At 37.7% G+C, this 22,119-nt stretch overlaps 1 long non-coding RNA gene across 1 annotated transcript in view; it reads left to right on the forward strand.

The window, feature by feature from the left end:
* Positions 1-22,119, forward strand: part of LOC135295996 (uncharacterized) — a 56,118-nt gene that overhangs the window by 27,814 nt on the left and 6,185 nt on the right. The window contains exon 2 of the long non-coding RNA XR_010358039.1: positions 4,523-4,700. This is a non-coding gene — a long non-coding RNA (uncharacterized LOC135295996). The remainder of the gene's footprint in view (positions 1-4,522; positions 4,701-22,119) is intronic.

Raw genomic sequence — 22,119 nt, forward strand, 5'->3', positions numbered from 1 at the left:
CCAGCACTAATATTCTCAGTATAAACTGTAGAGTGTTCGGATATCGCTGGATTATTGGGATTTTGATGGTTCAAAAATTGGTCATTATGACAGCATAATAAAGGGAAAAGAGATTTTCAGCACAGAATGTACAAATGGTAAAGAGAACTGCAGAATTAATTTTACATTAATGAGACAAGTTCTCCAAAGCTAACAGGGCAGACTGTTGGAGATAGGTTTATATAAAGATATGCCAACTAACTTTCATCTGTGAAGATGCTATAGGGAATGAAAAAGCTTTCTCTTTAAGATATATTGCTTTCAATTCTTTCTAATGTGCACTGATTTTCTTAAAGATTTTGATTTAAAAATCATTATTTATTTGTGATATATTTTGCATATTACTTGGGAATAGTGTTACTGAGGCTCACAGGCCTATTTTAAGATATCAGAAGGCATCTGGTTTTCAGTTCTGAAATGCAGAAATCCAGACAGCACTGGACTCAGTAATAGTTTCTCATTAATTAGGAACAATTTTTAAAAACCCTATCAGCCAGATATGAAAAATTCAGCCATTCAAGAGAAGGTTATTTCATTTCGTAGGCACGTTTTTTTAATCTTGTTTTTTGTTGTTGTTGGTTTTGTTTTGTTTTAGTTTGTGTGTTTTTTTTGTTCTGTTGTTTTTGTTGTTTTTTTTTTTTAAATATACCTTTGAAGTATATTTGAAGCAAATAAACAGATTTGTTTATTGGTTGATGTATATCCCTTTTGTCTCATTACGATTCACCATGGAGACATATAGATTCTTCAGGCTGGAAACATAGATCAGATTTTTGCTCTGACCCTTGTATCCCAAACACAGACTGTACGTAGTTTTCTGTTAGTGTGTCTTATACAAATGTCTATAATTTTCAGCAGCTTTAACTATGTTTTGAATATGTTGAATGTACTTACTTTATAGGTGGAGTTTCATTAAATTCTGCTAGTCACCTTAAACCTTGGATTATTAGACATTTTTCTTTCAGGAATTGACTGCTTTCCTGGAAGGAAAAGATATTCTGGACTAAAATGGAATATTTTGAAGAGGAACAAATCCTCTAACTGTGCCACACACCCGAATAATCTGCGAATAATACTAGAAATAGATATGGTCTTGGATAGCACATCTTGTGTTTGTCTTCAAGAAAGATGTTAGGGCCTGTTTGAGTTCTGTGGACTTGCAACTCATCTATGTAATGGCTGATAATATGGAATAGGATTAAGAATGAATCTTCCATAAATGCAGGTGAATGTGTGAGCTAATTTCAGTTAACTTTTTCTGTCTTAAAATTGTGTGCCTAGTCTAAGCTTACTTGTGTTTCATAGATATCTATGAACTCATGGATCTCTTAGCATATCTAGTGAAAGGTCAAGTGAAAGGTCAAGTGAAAGATGTCCCTGTCCACAGGAGGGAAGTTGGAAATAGATGATCTTTAAGGTCCCTTCCATTCCAGGCAATTTTATAATTCTGTGATTCATTGTCTATGAAAGGATGAGGGGACTTACAAAGCATGAACCAGGATTTTCAAGAGAGGTAGGATGAATTGCTATGTACAAGTTTCATATTCCAAAGCAGCCTGACAAAACGTAGCCAGACACCTAATTTTTTAGGTGGTTAAAGCAAAATGAAGTGAACCTGGCTGTAAGGTTCCTTATTCTCTGAGGAACTTTTAACAATTCTGCTGAAAGTATGAAAACCTTTAAGGTTTCCATTATATTTCGTAGTTTGTTTAATGAGGACATCCACTTGAGGTTAAAATAAAAGTTTTTCATGCTGTTTAGGAAGAATGAAGTATGCTTTAATGTGTTAAGTGGGGACTGGGAAATGAGTGGAGTTGTTTGGGGTTTTTAAAAATCATATAATATTTCTTAGGCAAAAGGGACTAAAAACATGATGCAAATAGTCTCTTAGTTGAGAAGTTAAGCCCAGAACCTTTTGCTGTCTAAGGAGGTGATTCCAGTCAGAGACCAATCTTGCTGTTAATCTTATGGTATTACTGCTCATAAACCTGTAGAGTAAAATTCAAAATACCATACTGTAGGTCTTCACAAACCTGAATGTCAATTTGCAAATCATATATGTAAATTCTACACCTGCTGACAAACGCATACTGGGCTTATTATATGTATAGTTAATCAAAAGGAGGTAAGGATCATCCTGTGGTGTCACCATCTTTGAACTTGGAAGTTCACACAGATTTTTGTTGAATATGTGGTAGAGGGTGACCATGGCTGGATGCCAGGCATCCACCAAAGCCTCAATATCACTCCCCTCCACAGCTGCACAGGGGAGAGAAAATATAAAGAAGGGTTCATGGGTTGAGGTAAGGACAGGGACAGAACACTCAATATATGAGAGATCACTCAAATACCATCACTGGAAAAACAGGCTCTAATTAGAGATTTGAATTGAATTGATTACTAACAAAATCAGAGCAAGGTAATGAGAAGTAAAATAAAACCTTAAAAAATAACGCCTTCCCTCCAGCCCCTCCCTCCTTCCCAGCTCTTCCTCCTACCCCAGCAGGGCAAGGAGACACAGAATGGAGGCTATGGTCAGTTCACCACCCACTGTTTCTGCTGCTGCTCAGGGAGAGGAGTTGTCCCCTCCTGCACTGTGGGTTCCTCCCCCAGGAGAAGTTCTGCATGGACTTCCCCAAGGTCAATCCATCCCACGGGCAACAACCCCCACCAAGTGGCTGCAGCATGGGTCACTCTTCCATGGGTGGAGTCCTTCCAGGACACATTACTCCAGCATGGGAGTAGGGCCCCTCTCTCCTCAGCTCTCCCACAGGGTCACACCCTCCTCTCAGGCATCCACCTGCTCCTGGGTCTCCTCCACAGGAGGGGGATCTCTGCATCCCCTCTGGACTCTGTTGGGCTGCAGAGGGACAGTTCCTTCACCACGGTGATCTCCACAGCCAGCAGGGAAATCTCTGCTTTGGCACCCAGACCACCTCCTGGCCCTCCTTCTCCACTGATCTGCAGAGTTGTTCCTCTCACGTGTTCTCACCCCACTCTTCTCTGACCGCAATTACAACAGTGCAATAACTTTTCTCTTCTTCAGTATGTGATCACAGAGACATTACCATGATTTCTAGCTGGCCCTGCCTTGACCAGGGGTGTGTCTGTCTTTGGAGCTGGCTAGCATTGGCTTTTCCAGCCATGGAGGATCTTTCTGGCAGCTTCTCAAAGAAACTGCTCTTATAGCCCCCCACTGCCAAAGCCAGGCCAAGCAAACCCAATAAAATGTATAGTGCCAAAGAAACCCTTGGGGACACTTGGGGTACATGATGGTCTTCAACATAGGGAATGAGCAGCTAAGAATCTCTTCTGCAGCTCTCACAAAGGATGATTCACAGTATGCAGAGATGATTCACTTGAGCTGAAGACCTACACAGTACCAAGTAAGAGTTGCAGAAACAGGCCTGAAAAAGTCATTGTGCTCAGCAGACAAATGAATAGCGAGTCTTCTGTCTGCAGCACTCGGGACACTTGTATTTTTGTGCCACAAATACCTTCATTAAAGATTAATCATATCCTGTAGCAAAACTGCAGGTCTCTGGCTCTTATCACTGGAGAATTTCCCTATGGTATTAAAGGAAATTGTGCTGTAAATGTATACATAATTTCTAGGAGATATTTTTCAAGTATTTTTAGCTATTTACATATTGATATTTTCAGCTTAAAGCTGCTTTGTGTTTTTCTATGAACAAAATTTCTTATGCCTTTAAATTTTTGGAAACAATAAAGTAGTATAAAGCAGCTTAATAAGAAGGAGAGTCTATACACACTGCAAATGATTTAACTCCACCTATACTCTTTTATTAACAACCATTACTTATATCCTCTCTGAACCTACTGAGGTCAGAGGAATGAATGTTGTTGCCTCTGGTGACTAAACAAATACAGTATAATGAAGAAGAAGATACTGCTAAACATACCTAAATCCTTTGAATCATGTAAAAGGACTTCTCAGTAAAGAACTTCACAGAATGCAGTCTCTAAATGAGTCACTTGCACCTTCAAAATGTGAAGATGCTTTATTTGGATATCTCTGCTCCTCATGTTTGTAGCTGTCCATCTGCTTTAATTCTGTTTTGTAGTACCAATTCTGCAGATGTGCAGCTGCTCCAGTTGTCTCAGTACTGCTCACATGACTGCAGGGAATCCAGTGGTGACTGTGAGTGGTGGGAAAGAGATTACTGAGCAGTTGTGGAGGGTACATTTCTAAATCAGACCAATTTGTTTACCAACTTAATCTTGCCACTCAGGAGTGCGTAGTCAGCTCTAGAAGATTATTTCAACATGCAAAAGATCTTCAGGAAAGGGGAGGGTCTCTTGAAGAGCAGATATCTATATCTCTGGAAGTTCCCTACATTTTCCCATTGAATTAGTTTGGACAGTGCTACCTATTGATACTGGGTGTCAAGTAATACCTCAAAATGAAGATTATGAGTTGTTCCAAGATAATTACTTTAATATCGTTATTTCTGTATTTCAGATGTCAGTAATATTACTACCACATTAAAAATACAGCCCAAGAACCTCTGTGATTAAGTGCCTTCCTACAAATATCAACATGATGAAAGGATGGAGCAGGAAACTCACCACCAAGGCATTGTATTGCAGTAGACTCCAAGCTGACTTGATATACATGGAGTTAAATTAGACACATAGAGGTATGATTTTCTTTATATAATATTTTTCAAGATTACTATGTGAGTAATGTTTACAGCAAGGCACTATCCTATTTGAACCTTTTCTAATTAACAACTTGGGAGTCATTAAATATTTTAATGAGACATAACTGCTATCTGCAGAATGGACACAGATGGCAAGGCTGTGAGAAGAAGAGGTGTGGAAGAAGTAGTATTGTGTAGCCATGGAAACAATGCCTCTCTTTCTTCCTCCCTTCTCCCTTTTAGGTTCAGCAATGCTGCACATCATTAGGGTGTCTGCCTCTCTTGACAATGGCAACTTTGCAGTGTCAGTCAGTAAATCTCTGTATCCATTCATGCTGTCAGCACTAAGTGATAGAAAGCCTGGGGAAGATGTGAGATGCATAGCAAACAGGCTTTGGCTCTGTGACAGTCTAGTCACGTATTCTTATGCAACTGTCAATTTTGAGGCTCAATTCAATAAGAAAGAACAAAATGGAACGGGCCTGGCTAGACAGTGTTCTGTTAGTGTAGTTTCTAAAGTTCATTTCTGTGGTCAAGTAAGTAAAAATGCTGCAAAATGAGACTTGACTGTGTGGGTACACAGGACAAATGGAATAAAGCTGTGGCTGAGCTCTGGTTACAAGCAGTTTTGTTAATCCACTGCAGTCAGACCTTAGTGTTGGTGTTTAATTTTGCTAAACTGGGTGGTGATATGCTTTTGAATTGGTAGCAAAAAAGAAAATGTTAAAACCTTTGAATGTCAGTTATTCTCACATAGAGCTGTTCCCATGTGTACCAAGAGCACTTATTTATACCTAGCAAAAAGCCTTATAATTATAAGAAGCTGAAGCAGAAAAAAGAGGCTGAATAAAAATAGAATAAAAATTCAGTCTAAATGCACTGAAAAAAAAATTTCAACATGAGCTCTACCCGCACCCTTTTCCTCTCATTTTTAGCAGTAATTAAACCAATTCTAAATGCCGTATTTAACTCATTTGGGGTTAGAGATTCCAGGAGGGGATGGAAAGACATGAATTTATGGATCTGCCAAGTAGAAGAATAAGAACAAATCCCATAATTTTAACACAGATTTGAGTTTCTTAAACCTTTTAGCTGCACAGAAGTGTGAGACACCAATGATGGCATCCTAAGAGGCAAGCACCAGAGTAATTACCAACTATTCTAATAGAAGAAAGGGAATGAAAATAACTTGGGGCTTAATTTGCACAGGCAAATGCAGAAATACAACCCTGCATGGATTTCATACCTACAATATGCATTGGGAGAGCATGATTTCTGCAGACCTTGTCTCTACATCTTCCCCTCTGCATAGGAAACAGTCCTGCTGGGAATGGAGGTGCTCCTGTAGGGAGTGTTCCTCAGACCCGGGAGGATGCTGATGAGACAATGTCTGAGTCACTGTCTGCTTCCTGATCGTCTTCTGGGTCAGCACAAAGCCACACAACCTAACAACCCCAAAAGCACTGATTTATCCCAAACCATAAAACTAAATAAAGCACAGGACACTTTTCACAGATCAGACTACCCTGCTTTTCTGACCCGATGAGTCACAGGTCAGTGTCTTATCTACACTGGCTGGGCTTGATCGTGCTAGAGGTGTTTTCCAGCCTTAACAATTCTATGATTCTGTGATCTTCTCCTGGCCAGGGCCCAATGGAAATGGTACACACTGTGGATCTTCAGCCATGATCTAGGAACAGATCCTGCCAGACAATGACAGAAAGCAGCACCACAGGTAGAGAGTGCATTCTGGTGCTGGAATTGACATGTGTACTCATGATATGATCATGGTATGATCACTGACCACTGATCATGGTATGATCACTGATGTGTACTTCAGCAGTCCCTGCTGATGTTCCCTGAGAGATTTAGATTACAAAACAGGAGAGCAACTCAAATAGAGCTACACTTTGAGATATTTGCTCAAAAAGAATGCTTAATGGGATGATATGCAGCTTACAGAGGGGTCTCCCCATCTAGACTTGACTGTTGAGCAATGTTTTGAGTGATCCCAGAATCATCTCTGGCTATGCCTACAGTAGGAATTACTTTGGTACAGCTGGAGAATATCAGAAGAGTGAGGCAGCAGGAGACACCTACAGTAAAAATAATATGCAGGATTTAATTCAGGATAAATTTAATTGGAACCAAACACACTTACAAGCACGTGGATAAGAACTGACTCAACTAACTAAGCACTAGTTCAAATCCTTATGTTTTCTCTGGGATTTGGAGCTTAATAGAATCTGCAGTATAGTAGCCTTCAAAATCAACCTAGCCTGAATATATCAAAACTGCTATGTTAACTGAATTAATATGAAATAAATGTGTTTGGCTACCTGACCTTGCTATTATTCCAAACCAAATGCTAATGTGCTTGCAGCCTGTTATCTGGAAGGAGATTATCTGGACTGTACATTAGCCAGGAGTTGCCTTCACTCAATACCCTGGATAAGGCACAGTGCCAGAGAGGGAGTGTTGCAATGCACACACTGCTCACATCATATCTGGCTGGGCACACTGATGATTAAAAGACTTCTACAAAACCTCTTTGTATTTTTTTTCAAGGTTGAATATGCTAAAAATGCTTATAGCCCAATATGCATATGAATTAACCATATTTTTGTCTTTGTCTGAAGGGTTTTTTTTTCCCTGAGAGCTAGTTACATCTTTGTAACTTTGCTCAGTATTTAATACTGAGAATCTAAACTCTTCAGATTTTATTTTTCTATTTATGCAAGCATAGGATAGCCATAGAATCATAGAATTGTTAATGTTGGAAAAAAAACACCAAGATCATCAAGTCTAATCTTTGAATGAATACCACCATGCCCACTGAATTCTATTGTGTACTGACACATCTACTTATTTTTTTAACATTTCCAGGAATGGCTACTCCACCACTTTCCTGGGTAGCCTGTTCCAATGCTTAACCACTCTCAGTGAAGGAATTCTTCTTTATATCCAACATCAACTTCTCCTGGTCCATCTTGTGGCCATTTCTTCTCATCCTGTCACTGTTACTTGGGAGAACAGACTGACTCTCACCTGGTCACTTCTTCCTTTCAGGCAGCTGTACAAGGTCCCTGCTGAATCTTCTGTTTGTAGTAGGACAGCACACCATTCATTCACCGGTCAAAAAAATGTCTAGCTTTTTTCTTGTCTAGCCTTAACTCCTACTATGCCGATCTCTGAGCTGAATATATAGAGCCCAGAGAAATAAAATGGCAGCATTATTTTAATAGTTCTTTCCTGTAATTTCTGGATTAGGGACATTGCCAACCTGAAAATTCAGGAATGTCATACCACAGACATCACCTTTGGTGTCACCAGTAGTCATGGGAGTTATTTCTTCATCTACTGACTAGTTTTTCCATTTTCAACAGATTTATGCGGTTCAGACTGCATTCTTTGTATCCTTTGGGCATTCTTTAGTTTTTCCAGTAGATGATGGCCTGTGAAGGTCACCAGTGTATGATGTGAAGGTATCAATGAGGTCAACAGCCTCAGTATATAGAGCCCCTGCACTATTATGTGGGAAATACCTCATTGTCTGGAGGACTTGAATTATACATAATTTACAAGAGTTTAAGAAAATAAGAAGGTCAAAAACAGTGTTGCAAATGAAACAAACCCAACATCCAACCTCATTATGCTCAAGTGCCTGCAGAAAGACCCCTCTCTCTCCCCATTTCCTTGCCCTGCAGAACTGTCTCCTGACTTGAGGGTAGATGGGATCTGTGTTTTGTGCTTAGATCCGAAAGCTTTGTCACAGGACTTACCTATAGGGCAGGTCTGTTACATTCTGCTTATCAGCAGACCTCAAAATGCACTCCAGATGGGTTCAGGTCTGGCAATTGCCATTCTCTTTTATTCCTTCTTGTACCAGACGTTTGCTCTTTTAGTTAATCTCTCCTTTTAAACATTTCAGAGGCTCTAGAGAAGCTTAATTTTTTCAGGGTGAAATTCATTCTGCTCCCTCTTAATCTGAAGACAGCCCAGCATTCCTAAATTAAAATAAAATATGTTTCTTTTTAAAAAGTATTTGTCTCTTTCTTTAAGACCAGTCTTGTTCTCTTTATTGTGTTCACTTTATTTTGTTGAATGTCAAAAAATATCCTTCCTTATGGTGATGGCTGCTCAATATATTTTGGTCTATACTTTTCATTGAAATTTATAGTTATGTGACTCTCAATATTAAGGACATGTAAGGTTTTAACATCCAAACACTGCTAAGTGTATGTAGCTCGTTATTGACTTCTGGCAGTGTACATGAAGGACATCCTGAATGCTGGCCAGAGCCTGAAGCACTGTGGCATTAAAGTCATTAAAGAGCAAGTGCCAGAAGAGGCAGGTGTGTTAGGTCCCAAGATTAAGATGAGACATCACCAACTTCTCACTTTGCTCTGAGTTTGTGGGAACGGTGTGTTCAAATCTGCCCCAGTTGTCAGGTAATTCAGTTTTTCTGCTCAGTGCTCAAATCTGTGAATTTTTAGCAAAGAATACTTTCCTCCCTGAGTAACCTGAAGAGCATGATTAGACACAGTTTGGGCTGGGCTGAGATTTCAGGGAAAGGAAGAAGTAAAGAATTCCATTATCTGAGCTGCTGTAACCAGTAAATGCCATTGGCAGGACATCTGCCCAAATCTTCCAGAGCTCTGCTGGGACCAGCACAGAGAAGGCAACATCAGGCAACCTCTAGGTGTAGAAAACTTTCAGGGGCTATGATTTTCTCTTTAAAACATTAGTAATGTAGATTTTCTCTGAGATGCAGTTCAGTCCCTATCAACTTTGTAGGTCAATTACTCTTAATTTGATTTCAGACATGTCCACATGAGAAATAAAATCAAGTCTTTCAGGAGAGCTAAGAAAATGCAATAATTTATCAACTTTATTAGTTTATTCCAAGAAGATAAAGCACTACCATTACTATAAAGGAAAAAAAAAGAGATAAAAAACCATGTTGATATTGGAAGACGAAGTCTGAAGCCCAGAAACAGACCCATAAAACCACTGTTAACAGTCCTTAACATAGTGTCACAGCCACAAACAGCTAACACACTTAGCGTAATTTCATTAGACTAAGCAGAAAACCTGGGTGGGAATCAAAATCTTGGGTAGCCTACAAATGAAGTCTTGAACACATCATCCTCCATTGGTAACTCCAAGGACCTCTTGTGTTTCCTTATGGTTAAAAGCATCCTATTACTTATGTCTAATACTGGTTATATGTACATTGCTAATCATTTGTCAAATTGCAAGTTTTTCTGTGTTTTTATGTGGGAGTTTTTATTTGTGAAAATAAGCCAGCAATTCAATAAAAATAATAATGAAAAACATAGGAATTGTTTTAGCTGTATCTTCAGTATTCTAAATAAAACATTTAATCATGTCACGTTCTATATTAACATGATGTAAACAGCAGATTTGTGATACAAAAAATGGGTCAGAAACTTTTGGCCCTATATCAAAATAACATTTCAAGAAACTACTTGAAATGAAATAACATGTTTTAATACATATAAACTTTTCTGAACTATAAGTTTCCCTAAGAAAATCTGGTGTTTCTGTTTTACTTTATGATCCAAAAGAAACAACTCTTTTAGATGTGAGAATATCCCTGGGGATATGCTTTGCATTTGGAGAATTCTAACTCACAAGTCTTAGCTTTTCCAGATCAGAGATAGCTTTTGGTTTCTGCATATAATAATAGTAAATACTAAGTTACAGGGACAAATATTATTTTGAAAATTTGAATTCTCCAGAATTTTATATTTCATACTAAAAGTGCCCATAAACTTTTTCTTAAAATTTTCCAGAATCTTGAACTGAAAACTAAGGTCACAAATGTAGAGTAAATCCATCTAGAAATGTTCTCTGCATAGGAAAGCCACTTTTTACACAGTTTTGGTACATTAAATGCTCAGCATAAAACAACACAGGGGTAAGAATCACCACTCAGAAGGAGCAGAAATAGTTTTGTAGACTCACGCTAGTTCCTTGAGCCTCAACCAATGACAAAACTGTCTGATCTCTGTTTTGTCACTTTATACTCTCACTTCTCTCTGTACCAGTATTTTCTTTGAGAGAAGGGAGATGGGGAAATGTGATCAATTCTAAGAAGCAAATTTTTTTTTTTCTGTGCTGTACCTGCCCAACCACAGGTAATGGCAGGATAAGAAGTTCTCACAGTACCTGGTGCTTGATCATTCCACTGATTCTTGTTTCCACACAATCCATGAACCCATCACCTGTAATACATTGTATGTTTATCCTTTGTTATCTAACTCCAGAACTTTTTCACAGTATTGGGAAAATAAATTTCTAAGTAGAAAACAGTTCATCCCAGTGTGTAACTGGGGGGGAACCTTCTGAGGGAATGAGAAACTTGGAAAAACAGGTTTTTGCAGGGTGATGTAATGATAACAACATGAAATTAAAAGCTGTAAGAAAAAATGGCTGAAAAGGTTCTTTCACAGCCTGCAGAAGACTGCCTGCCAGTGCAGATGGAAACAAAACCTCAGAAGGGCTCCAATTAGTGGTAACCAGGAATGGAGGGATGGGGTGGGAGGGGAAGGAAGGAAGGAAGGAAGGAAGGAAGGAAGGAAGGAAGGAAGGAAGGAAGGAAGGAAGGAAGGAAGGAAGGAAGGAAGGAAGGAAGGAAGGAAGGAAGGAAGGAAGGAAGGAAGGAAGGAAGGAAGGAAGGAAGGAAGGAAGGAAGGAAGGAAGGAAGGAAGGAAGGAAGGAAGGAAGGAAGGAAGGAAGGAAGGAAGGAAGGAAGGAAGGAAGGAAGGAAGGAAGGAAGGAAGGAAGGAAGGAAGGAAGGAAGGAAGGAAGGAAGGAAGGAAGGAAGGAAGGAAGGAAGGAAGGAAGGAAGGAAGGGTTTCAGAGAAAATTTTACACTGCATTTGTAGACTTATGATAATGCAAACAAGGGATATCAGCTAATTGTGAGATCAGCATCAGCTTACAATTGTCCTCTTGTAAGAGATCTGAGAAGCACACACTTCAGAGCTGGCATCAATTTGCAGAGGTCATGGGACACCACTCCTCCAGCCTGCTCCAAGTTCTCCTGCTTTGCTGCCTGTCTCACTTCTCAGGATTTTTCTGTCTACAGAGAACAGGAGACAACCTGCTAAGACAGCCTTGTAGTTATACTGGATTTATACAATAACCAAAGACAAAGAATGTCTCAATGAAAATGTAGCCTCAGGTATCATCATTTCAAGGTTCTCTGTTCTAGGGTGAGAGGTACATGAACATTTCACTTATCAATACAAATTAATAGGATAAGATGGGTGAGTCCAGCAAAAATTCATAAATCTGTATGCTGCTAAATGACATTGTAATTCATCAAATCAAGGGCGAATGGAAAATAACTAGCCTTTGAGTTACAGCTTACTGTATCTCTGCCAAAGGTGAGAGTGTCTCCCAAGGTTTCTGAGAGTTTAAACATACAGATTTGTATTTAAGTCAGCACCTTCTCTGATACTATTGATTAGTGGGCTGTACAAACTGTGGTTATCCTCCCATCCAAACAAAACATTAGACATTTAAAAATCAATGCAGAAAGCGCACTTTTGCTTTCCTGAGTGCTGCTTGATTTCTCTTCCTCCTGACAACAAAGGCATGACTGAGCACCAGCACATGGCCAATACACAATCAGCCTCGGGTGTCTCTTGAGTGTGTGCTGCTCATACTGTACTGCAGGCAGTCGGGAACAAGGAGCAGTGCTGTTTGTGCAGCATCATGTGTCTAAAACTGAACTGCCTCTCCAGCAGGGCTCCTGACATGCTCACAAGAAGGTGTGTAACCATGTGCCAACTCAGGATCTGAGTACTTAAGCAAAGGGTCAGGAAAGAAGAGAGATTAGCCAGTGTTAAACTACTAGCCTGCTCATATTTCAATAAAATGTGGATGCCTAATTAATAATTATCATAGGGCAAAAGTGATTATAGCTTAGAAGGAAGTTATGGCCTTCCAAAGGCTGACCTACTTTTCCTCAGTCTGTGAAAATCCTGCAATGTGTTTTAAGACCTTGGGATCTTTGATCTTAAGCTGCTTGCAGGATGCAGCTCTACACTAACTGGTTACCTCTAGTTGTCATGCTCAGGATTTTAGTTTTTCACAAGCAGCAAGTACATAAATGAATAGACCCCCTAAGATTTCTGAGAGAGTTAAAAACATTGTACTTCACAGAAATCAAAGTGCAGGATGTATTAAGTAGAGGATAACAGGTTTTCTGTTGCATTGATGTAATTCCAGAGGGATTAAACTGAATTCAATAGAGCCACAAACAATTTATGCTGGTAACAATAAGAGAAAAATTGTGTACTAGTAGCTACAATAGTAGAAAAGATGACTTTATTTGTCTCCAGTTTGAATGTAAGTAATTTTTAGTATTTGTTGGCTAGTTTTTCAATGTCCCTGTGGAATAACATGAAATAGCATTTGTGATACAGGAGCTCCTGGCAAACAATGCACAATCTTGTAAAAGAGGGTGAAAAATAGTGCTGAGAACTCTACACTCCCCAAGGTGTATGGGTTAAATATAACCAGTGGAAAACTGATCAGAAAGTGTTTCTGGCAAATTATCAGAGTCACTGCATTGCCATGCTGAAATAGATTCCTTTCTTTTTTTCTTTTTCTAACATTTGGATGTAATTGAGAAACAAACAAATTTTAAATGGAAAACAATATCAAGGGTCTTTTTCTTAATCACAATTAAGGATAAATATGAGCACCCTGATTTTCTAAATAATCTTTTTTTTTATATGTTACAAGCCACAAAACAAAAGGTATTTCAGCCCAGAGGGAAAGTCCCTGTGAGCTAGCCAATGTAAGCTACAGATCCTTGATTCATCTTGATTTTCTGTTGTTTTTCTTGCATTTTTGTTACTTCTAATTCACATATCATACTTGCTTACCTAATTTTGCCTGACTGAAGAACAATTAAATATCCTGTTTGCTTCAGGCTGATGCTCTGTTCACCTTTTTCTGAAATACTGTCCAATGATTTCATAAGGAACTCATCCACTCCAGAGATGCTGCTACCATCCTCTCCACCCCTGCTGTGTATGTTGTGCTGGCTCCTGCAAAGTGTTGTATCCACTGGGTTCTTGCAGCTTTTTCCAGTGCCAGGAATCAAACTGAGTTGTGATATTTGTTGTTTTCAAACTGACAGTTAATCTATTTACTTTTCATCTTAAAAACCTAACTGTAAATCTACAGATATTTCACAACATCCATATTGTCAGGCAGTTGTTTTTTCCTTTTGAGCATCACTTAATAATTTTTCTGGTAAAGAAGTTCTAAGTTTGCTGTTGTGGTTGTTGAGGTTTTTATCTGTTTGTTAATTGTATATTCTGTGTGTTTAACTGTTTTTAAGTTTTCTTTGAAAATCTCAGTTACAGCATTTCTATGAAGAGGTCTGGGTTCACATATGACTGGAGAATTCTAGTTAAAAGAAAAAACCATTTTCAGCCAAAATGAGCCACTTTTATCCTTATTCCTTTGATTTCATCTATTTTTCTAGACTCACTTACTTGTTACATTGCTAACAATCAAGGACTCAGTAAATCCTACCAAACTGCAAAATTTGTATTATAACCATTTCAATACAAGACATTTCATTGTCTTTTCTATTTTCTCTCTTTATAAACTAAAGGAAAAAAAAAAAAAAGAGAAGGAACCCTTTTTCTCATGACTGTTTTATTCACTTGTAGACAACCAGTGTTCAAATGTCTATAATACCATTTCTAAACCATGTCCCAAATTAACAAAAATAAATTGAAAACAACTGATTACTTAAGGAAGATTTCTTTCTCTCATTTTATTTTTAGAGTTTTGGAATGAAGTGCAAATTCAAATTTGACTGCTTCTTCACATATTCAAAGTGAATTAATGTATCCTTTTCCTGAGTGTACCAGCATGTCTTATTTTCCTTTCAGTACCATGTGCTCTCCAGACACCATTCAGAATGTGGTTAGTCTTCTTCTGGGCAGTAACCCTTAGTTTTCACACAATGTGAATTTCTGCACATCCTAATAGCTTCATGCAAAAGACCAGTAAATTCAGCCTCCTAAGGAACCACTTTCCTAACTCCAAGCACTTCTAAAAATCCCTTCAGGAACTGTGAGAAATAAAGAGAACAGGGATGATACTGATCTGAGAGGACTTAATCCAGGTCCAGGCACTTTTCCAGGATGCAGAGCTTTGTGTCTGTAAGGCTGACTGTGCCATGTAAGTTGTGCCAGAAAGCCTCACCACCAGAGAATTATCACTATCTTATTTTGTCCAATAGCAGCTGATGCTGGAAAACTGACTGCCATGGCACAGTATTTAACCCAAAGGCTGGCAGCATAATGCCCACAGTAACCTCCAAAATAACTATGGCTTCTGACAGAAAGTGAAAAGACTATTGAAAGCTATTTGAAGATGCGCTAAAAGGCATTGCAAGTTCTTCACACGAGTGACAGATTTAGGCCAAAATAATATTTTGGAGCATGAAGTCCTTGATGAGTGTGAAAATTCTTAATAATAAGGCAGATACATGGATTTAAAGGTTTTTCTAGCCATACTCAGCAAGTAACCCACAGTATTTTCATAATATTTCTTTCCACAAGCATTTTTTCATTCTGTTTTTCTGTCTTTTGGTTCAATCTCATAGAATCATAGAATAGTTTGAATTGGAAGAGACCTTAAAGATCATCCATTTCAACCCCCTGCCTTGGGCAGGGACAATTTCTACTACACCAGATTACTCAGAGCCCCATCCAACCTGGCTTTGAACAGTTCCAGGGATGGGGCAGCCACAATTTCTCCGGAAAATCTGTTCCATTGTCTCACTATTCTGACTGTAAATAATTTCTTCTTCCCCATCACTCCATGCTCTTATAAAAATACCCTCTCTGGCTCCCTTGTAACACTTTAGGTACTGGAAGGATTTCCAAGTTCTCCCTGGAGCCTTCTCTTCTATAGGCTGAACAACCCCAGCACCTTCAGCCTTTATGGGACATCTGCACCAGCAGGTCTGATCATCATCAACCTCCACCAGACTTGTTTTAATAAGTTCATGTATTTCTTATATTGGGGGCGTGCAGACCTGGACATGAAACTCCAGAAGGGGTCTCTTGAAAAGACAGTAGGTGTTGTTACAATCCTTGTGGTATTTGATCACTCCTGAGAAGTGCAACTGACATTCTTCTTTCATGTAATTTTAATCTTCTGATTCTGTTGTTAACCTATGAACTTTTTACAGACACAAAAATGTTGCCTTGGGTTGGGTTATTTGGAATTGCATAATTTCATTTAACATAGACAACAGTGAGGTTTAGTCTGTGGGAAATAATTTTAAGGTCTGGGATGAGTGTCAGGTAAGTTTTTTATGGAGGGCCGGATTCTGGTTCAGAAGTTAGAATTCAAGACATTGAGTATTATTGCCAAGGGCTCCAGTATCATATCCTTTCTGCCCTTTATAGTTGATCACATTTTTATGGTGCTTTGGGATTTTTTAATAGTTGATGTTCAGAATAAATGGTAAGAGAATACAAATGGAAAGGGGGGTTGTTAAATGCCCAGCATTGTAAAATATTTATACATAAGCTGGAGATTCTCCTGAACTATCATACTCAAATTCTGCTATTACTAAACCTGCCAGAACTACAAAGTGATATTTTTTTGCTAATAATTATGTTATTTACAGGTTTTGAATGTGAGATTCCTTCTGCTTTTACTGTTTTACATTATTCTGAAGCTTGTAGATGAAGTTCTTATATATTGACAAAAATACTGTATATGTTAAAAGAGAGATCCTGTTTGATTAAATCAATCTCCATTAATTTCTCACCTGGCAGATTTCAAGGGATAAGTTTTTTGATGACATTTCTTCAAAAGAATCAAATAAAAAGTTTGAGATTTCCCCCAGTACAGTAAAAATTTCTTTCCCTTTCTCTGTCTTGCCGATATTAGAGAGAAATATTTGGCAAAGTCATATTTTAAATGCTCTATTTCACATCAACAGTTTTCAACATTTTAGAGGCAGCTGAATAAAACTGTTTTGAATTCAAACAGTTATGAATTCTAATGATGTCTGCCTCAGCAGGGAGCTAAACTGAATTTCTGTGTACCAAAAATGCAGTAACAGAGCAGTCCCATTCCTATCTTGCCATGTATTTAGAGTAGTCCTATGAGACACAGAGGTTTAATCTTGGAGGCCAAATGCGATTAACCATGGCACCTTTATGGTTACAAATGTACTGACATTTGTGCTACAGAACTTTTTGAGGTGCTGCTTCTGTATGAATTGAAATTCAGGGACATGGAGTCCCTTCACAGATTTTTTATGGCATTTGACTTATTATATTTCAGATAATCAGTATTTTCTACGCCATTTAAATTACCATAAAAATTGTTTTTATTCATTTATTTATTAGGACAATGCCTTCTGAATGTTGGACTGACCAAAACCCACATGCTCATTTCTTTAGGTTTGCATACTCACATTCTACATCTAGTAGTCTATTTTGCAAACCAGACTACCATTCCATTAGCTTGTATTAAAATACAGTTTGAAAAGATCATTTCTGTCTCAAAGAGATGACAACTGGAAGTACCAACACACTGTGCTTGAAACCTAACAGTTTTTATAAGAAATCTCTAACCTCAGGATATGAGTTGTATGATTTCTAAATTGTGAACATGGAAGAGTGGCTGGGGGTAAAATATTCATATCTTAATGGAAGCTATAATGGTACAGAAATTATATGGTAAAATACTGGTTTTACTCCCTGGATGGAATGTGGTCACCACACTGGAAACCTTTTCCAGGATGATTCCCCACACCCACAATCTGCAGCCACAGCACCTGCTCAAGGGGATGGAACAGAGGGTGGAGCAGAGTGCAGGTACCACGACCAGGCTCTGCTGAAATCCTCCCAGGGTGGGGAATTCAATGCTGCTTTGCAGCTGAAAAAACACCCAGCACATTTCAGCCAGGGGAGAGAGGAGGAAATGTCCTGCTGCTGAGCCAACAGCTGTGCTGAAATCCCTCTCCTCAAATGGACTTGGTTCATTACAACCTAATTGTAACATTAACACCACCTCCAAGGCACAGCCACTTCTCACTGGTCAGGTGCTCTAAATTTTATTGACTGCATCTTTAAAAGCAAAGCAAGAGAATTCTATACCTATCTGTAACAAAGGTATGAATGACTAGAATCACACAAGCTCCACCTAAACACAAAAAAATAGTATAAAACTAAGTAGAGAATGGGAAGAATTTAGGGAAGGCTCCCTTGTTACTACTGGGATCAGTCAAGGGGCTGAACCTGTCTTCTCCCCCATAGGGTCACCTATTGGGTAAGAACCAATTCTGTGTGCTGAATGCTGTTATTGAGGATTGCAGTTTGTCTGTGTGTTGCTTTAGATATGTTTTTGCAGTCAGGTACTGTCACTGACAGTCCTTGAACCTTAACCTTTCACAATTTTATATTAATTTTATATTAATTTTATACAGTTATCTAACCAGTCACCATCTGCTTCTGAAGATGTGTTTTTCTGTATCTCCATTAAAACCCTTTCCTAATAAAATGGAAAATAGATGTGATATCTGAACAATGTGGATAATGAGCTCTAAAGAGATACTACCTTTTCCAAAAATACTACCTTTTCTCATTACACCAAAGGATTCCTAATGTAGAATGCAACTCTTGGTTCATTAAGTGTCACTGCCACCAGGACACCTTGCAGGGCGAGCTGCTACAGAATGCAAATATAGTGTTTCAGTGATTATTCGAGATTTTCTCACTCTAGACAAATTTGTATTAACTGAAAAAGGACTTCATCAATAATTTCTTCATCCACCAAAATACTAGAATTTTTTAAAATGTAGCTGTATTTTACCAAGCGTATTTGATTAAGAGTATTTTTCCCTGGCATTCTTGGAATTAGCAAATCCCAGTTTCCATGCATTCTGAGGAGGTTTTTTCTAAGTTCATGTGTCAAATTTACACAGACATTTTTGACATCAAAGCCGTACTTAACTTAAATTTTCATTTGTTGACAAATACCACAAGACTCTCAGAGAAAGCAAAAAACCTTAAGATATGGAAATGCATGACTACAGTGACACTGAAATAATAGTGTCATTATAGACAGTGTACTCTGTGTTTACTCTCAAACAAATTTTATATAAAGTGAGAGAAGTTAATGTGTTTGTTTAGATGACCTTGGAAAAGGTGTTTCTGAACTCTAATTGGAAACACATAGTAGTCTGCAACCTCTAAAGTGAATATGGTAAGTAGGTACAGAAATATCAACATTACATGGTCAATTTTTGGGAATTGTCTATTTTTTTTTCTTTAAGCACATAAAGGAAGATTTTAAAACAAAAATAAAGCAATTTTTATTACTTTAAAAGAAAGTAATAAAAATATTTGTTCTTTAAAAGAAAATGCTCTAAGCTCCTTTTAAAATTTTTTTAAAGTTTACGAATACAGGAATTTTGGAAATCTTGCTTCTTGTAGACTTGACAACAAAAAAAGAATATGCAACATTTATAATACAAAAATAACTATTATTGATGTTCAGGACAATTGGGCCTTGAAAAGGAGTAAAGAAAAGGAAACCCACTTATTTTACAGCACAATAAATTTTTCATCTAGAAAAAAAATGTTGCCCTTGCTCCATATATAAGATAATTTAGTTTCTCAGGTCAGCTTATATATGTATGTAAAACATGTTATTAACTAGGGTAGCTTATTTTCTTTGAATGCAAGACTAACCTCTTCAGACTACTCATTTGTGTTGTAATTAGCTGATTAGAATTGCAGGCATTAACTCCTCAGCTTGGAAGCAGTGGAAGGCAGGGGAGGACCATGTCCAGCCTTCCCTCTTGCCTCCACTTTTGGGATTTAGTATTGATGGCAGAGAAGATGAACTCAGAGGAATGAATAAGCAAAGATTATCTGCTATTGTATTTTCAGATATATTCCTCCTTGTTTTGTTTTCCTCTAGTTATGCTTTAAATATCATAACTGGGACTACTCAACTATAATAGGCTGGTAAATTAAACAGGGCAAGTGCTCAGGTTTGAGCATCGGTAGATTTATCTGAGCTGTGAGTTTGTCAGCATGGTTATTGATGAGATTTTAACTGCTGCTAGACATGGTTCAAGCCCATGGGGATAGCATAGACCATTCCCACAAAGTAATTTAAATTTAATTAGTCTGGTACTCCGGGATGAAGTGAGAAAGTTAAGCATAGAGAAACAAACAGCTGATGAGAAAAAGGGAGTTAAATGTGTTGGAATTATTTTTTAAATTTATTCTGGAGACTAGGAAACCTTGGAAGTCTTGGTTTTATTACACTTCTCCCAGAATTAAATCATATTTGGTCTTACATATCTCTGACTCTTCAGACATCTTCAATTCCTCATTTTCTTAGGAAAAGATGATAATGGAGATATGTTTTTCTCCAGAGGCAAATGGTGACTGGTAGCATTAGAAAAGTGGGATTTGATTGTGTTATTGTGAAAAATAATTTTAGACAAGAATATCTGCTTTGTTTTGTATGCTTTTCCCTTTTAAAATTAAGAAATAGAGCAGAAAGTATCCAGCTGATATTTGCTATCAAAGAAAAAGTTAGTTTGGAAAGCACCTGCAAAGGTTATCTGGTCCAAGCCTCTGATGAGGGCAGTGCCAAATTTGCAGCTAGATCAGGCTTTAAAGTTAGATTGGATTGCCCAGGGAATAGTGAAATTCAGTTTTGAGTATCACTGAGGATGGAGATACCTGCAAAAGCTGTTCTTCCTCTTTTTTCACCTAAAACAAATGTGCAAGAGTGTTCTACAGGACCACAGTGAGCTTCTGAAGAAAAAGCTGCAGCCATTTGGTTTATTGCCATTGAGACCACAACAGTTGCTGCTGAAGAGGAATATTTTGATATTCTGATACTTCCAGACAAAGTAATTCTTGTCTTGTTGTGACTGTAGTAGGCAAAGACCACAAGAGAGGGAAGGTTTGAACAAAGAGGGCATCAAGTAGATCACCTTGTAGATAGACCTGGAGAAAAACAAAAAAGATGCAAATACAAAAATGTTTTTGATGTTTGATGAGCTCAAGAAAACCTAGTTTCCCTGACATGGGAATATGTCAGCCAATAAGTGTATTCTTGTAAAGTTTGAAAGCATAGAAGAAAAACTGAATTATAAAAGTCTCACAAAAGCCATCAGTTATTTAAAAATAAACCCAAATAAAATCCAAACAGAAAAAAAGTAGTCTTAAGTGCAATATCTTATAACTATAACTATAACTTATAACTGTCTTATATCTAAAAACTGTGTGATTTATCAAGTAAGAAGCCTCCATATAAAGAAATGTACAAGTTTTCCAACGTACCTTCACTGTCCTACCAGGCACACACTCCAGAAATGAGACCATCTGAAATGGAAATGTATCTTGGCACAGGAAAAATGATTGATGTCCTGTCCGTTTTCAGGATTTTTAATAAAGACTGAATCTACACTGTTTAGAATAAATTTGAATGATTCATCCCTTATGAAATTGTCACATGAACTCCTGTAGACCCCTATGAAGGACTCAGTGAAGGGTGAACTGAATTTTATAAATCTCTAACATTTCAGATACACTTTTTCTGTGTGTGTCCTATATGTATATATTTGGGAAAAAAATCTTCATATAAATTGCTGATAAGCTAAAATTATGTATTTCTGGTTTTTTTCTCTTAAATAGTTCTAAGAATTGTTTTGTGCTTTATTCCATCCAATAAGCTCTTACATATCTGCAAAATAAAGTTTGGCTGGCATCTTTGTTGATAACATCAATTGTAAAACAGGGATGTACCCACACCAGTCATCAGTAACATATTCCAGTTGGTTCAACTAAGGTCAAAGAATATATTATATTTTCATATAACTATTTACCTATTTATTTTATACTTTTTTTCCCCTATATTGAGAACTTAAGTTAACAGGAGTTTGTCTTTTTTTCTTGCCCCCCCCCCCCCCTCCCCCGTCATCCAATATCCAATTCTTCCCTCTCTGGTAGGCTTTTCTCATAAAATGTAATTTGACCCAAATTTATATTTGGTTCCCAGTGGATGAATTCAAGTTCATGCAATTTAAATCAGTTTTGTCTTGACTACATATTTTCTTGAAGTTATGCAAACTTTTGAGTCACAAACATTAAGTGATGGAAGATTTACCTACAACCCTTAGCATATCAAAATGTGCAACATCCTATTTTCATATGTGCTGGAACTGGCAGACCAAATCCTGACATTAATGATATCATGCTGTCAGAAGAAAAGAATAAGCCAAGACTCATTAACAAGTTTTTAAATGTTAACCTAATTCCTTCCAAAAAAACCCCTCTGAATTTGTGAGAACTTTCAATGT

Source organism: Passer domesticus, chromosome 3 (assembly GCF_036417665.1).
Source record: "Passer domesticus isolate bPasDom1 chromosome 3, bPasDom1.hap1, whole genome shotgun sequence".
NCBI classification, from domain to species: Eukaryota; Metazoa; Chordata; class Aves; order Passeriformes; family Passeridae; genus Passer; species Passer domesticus.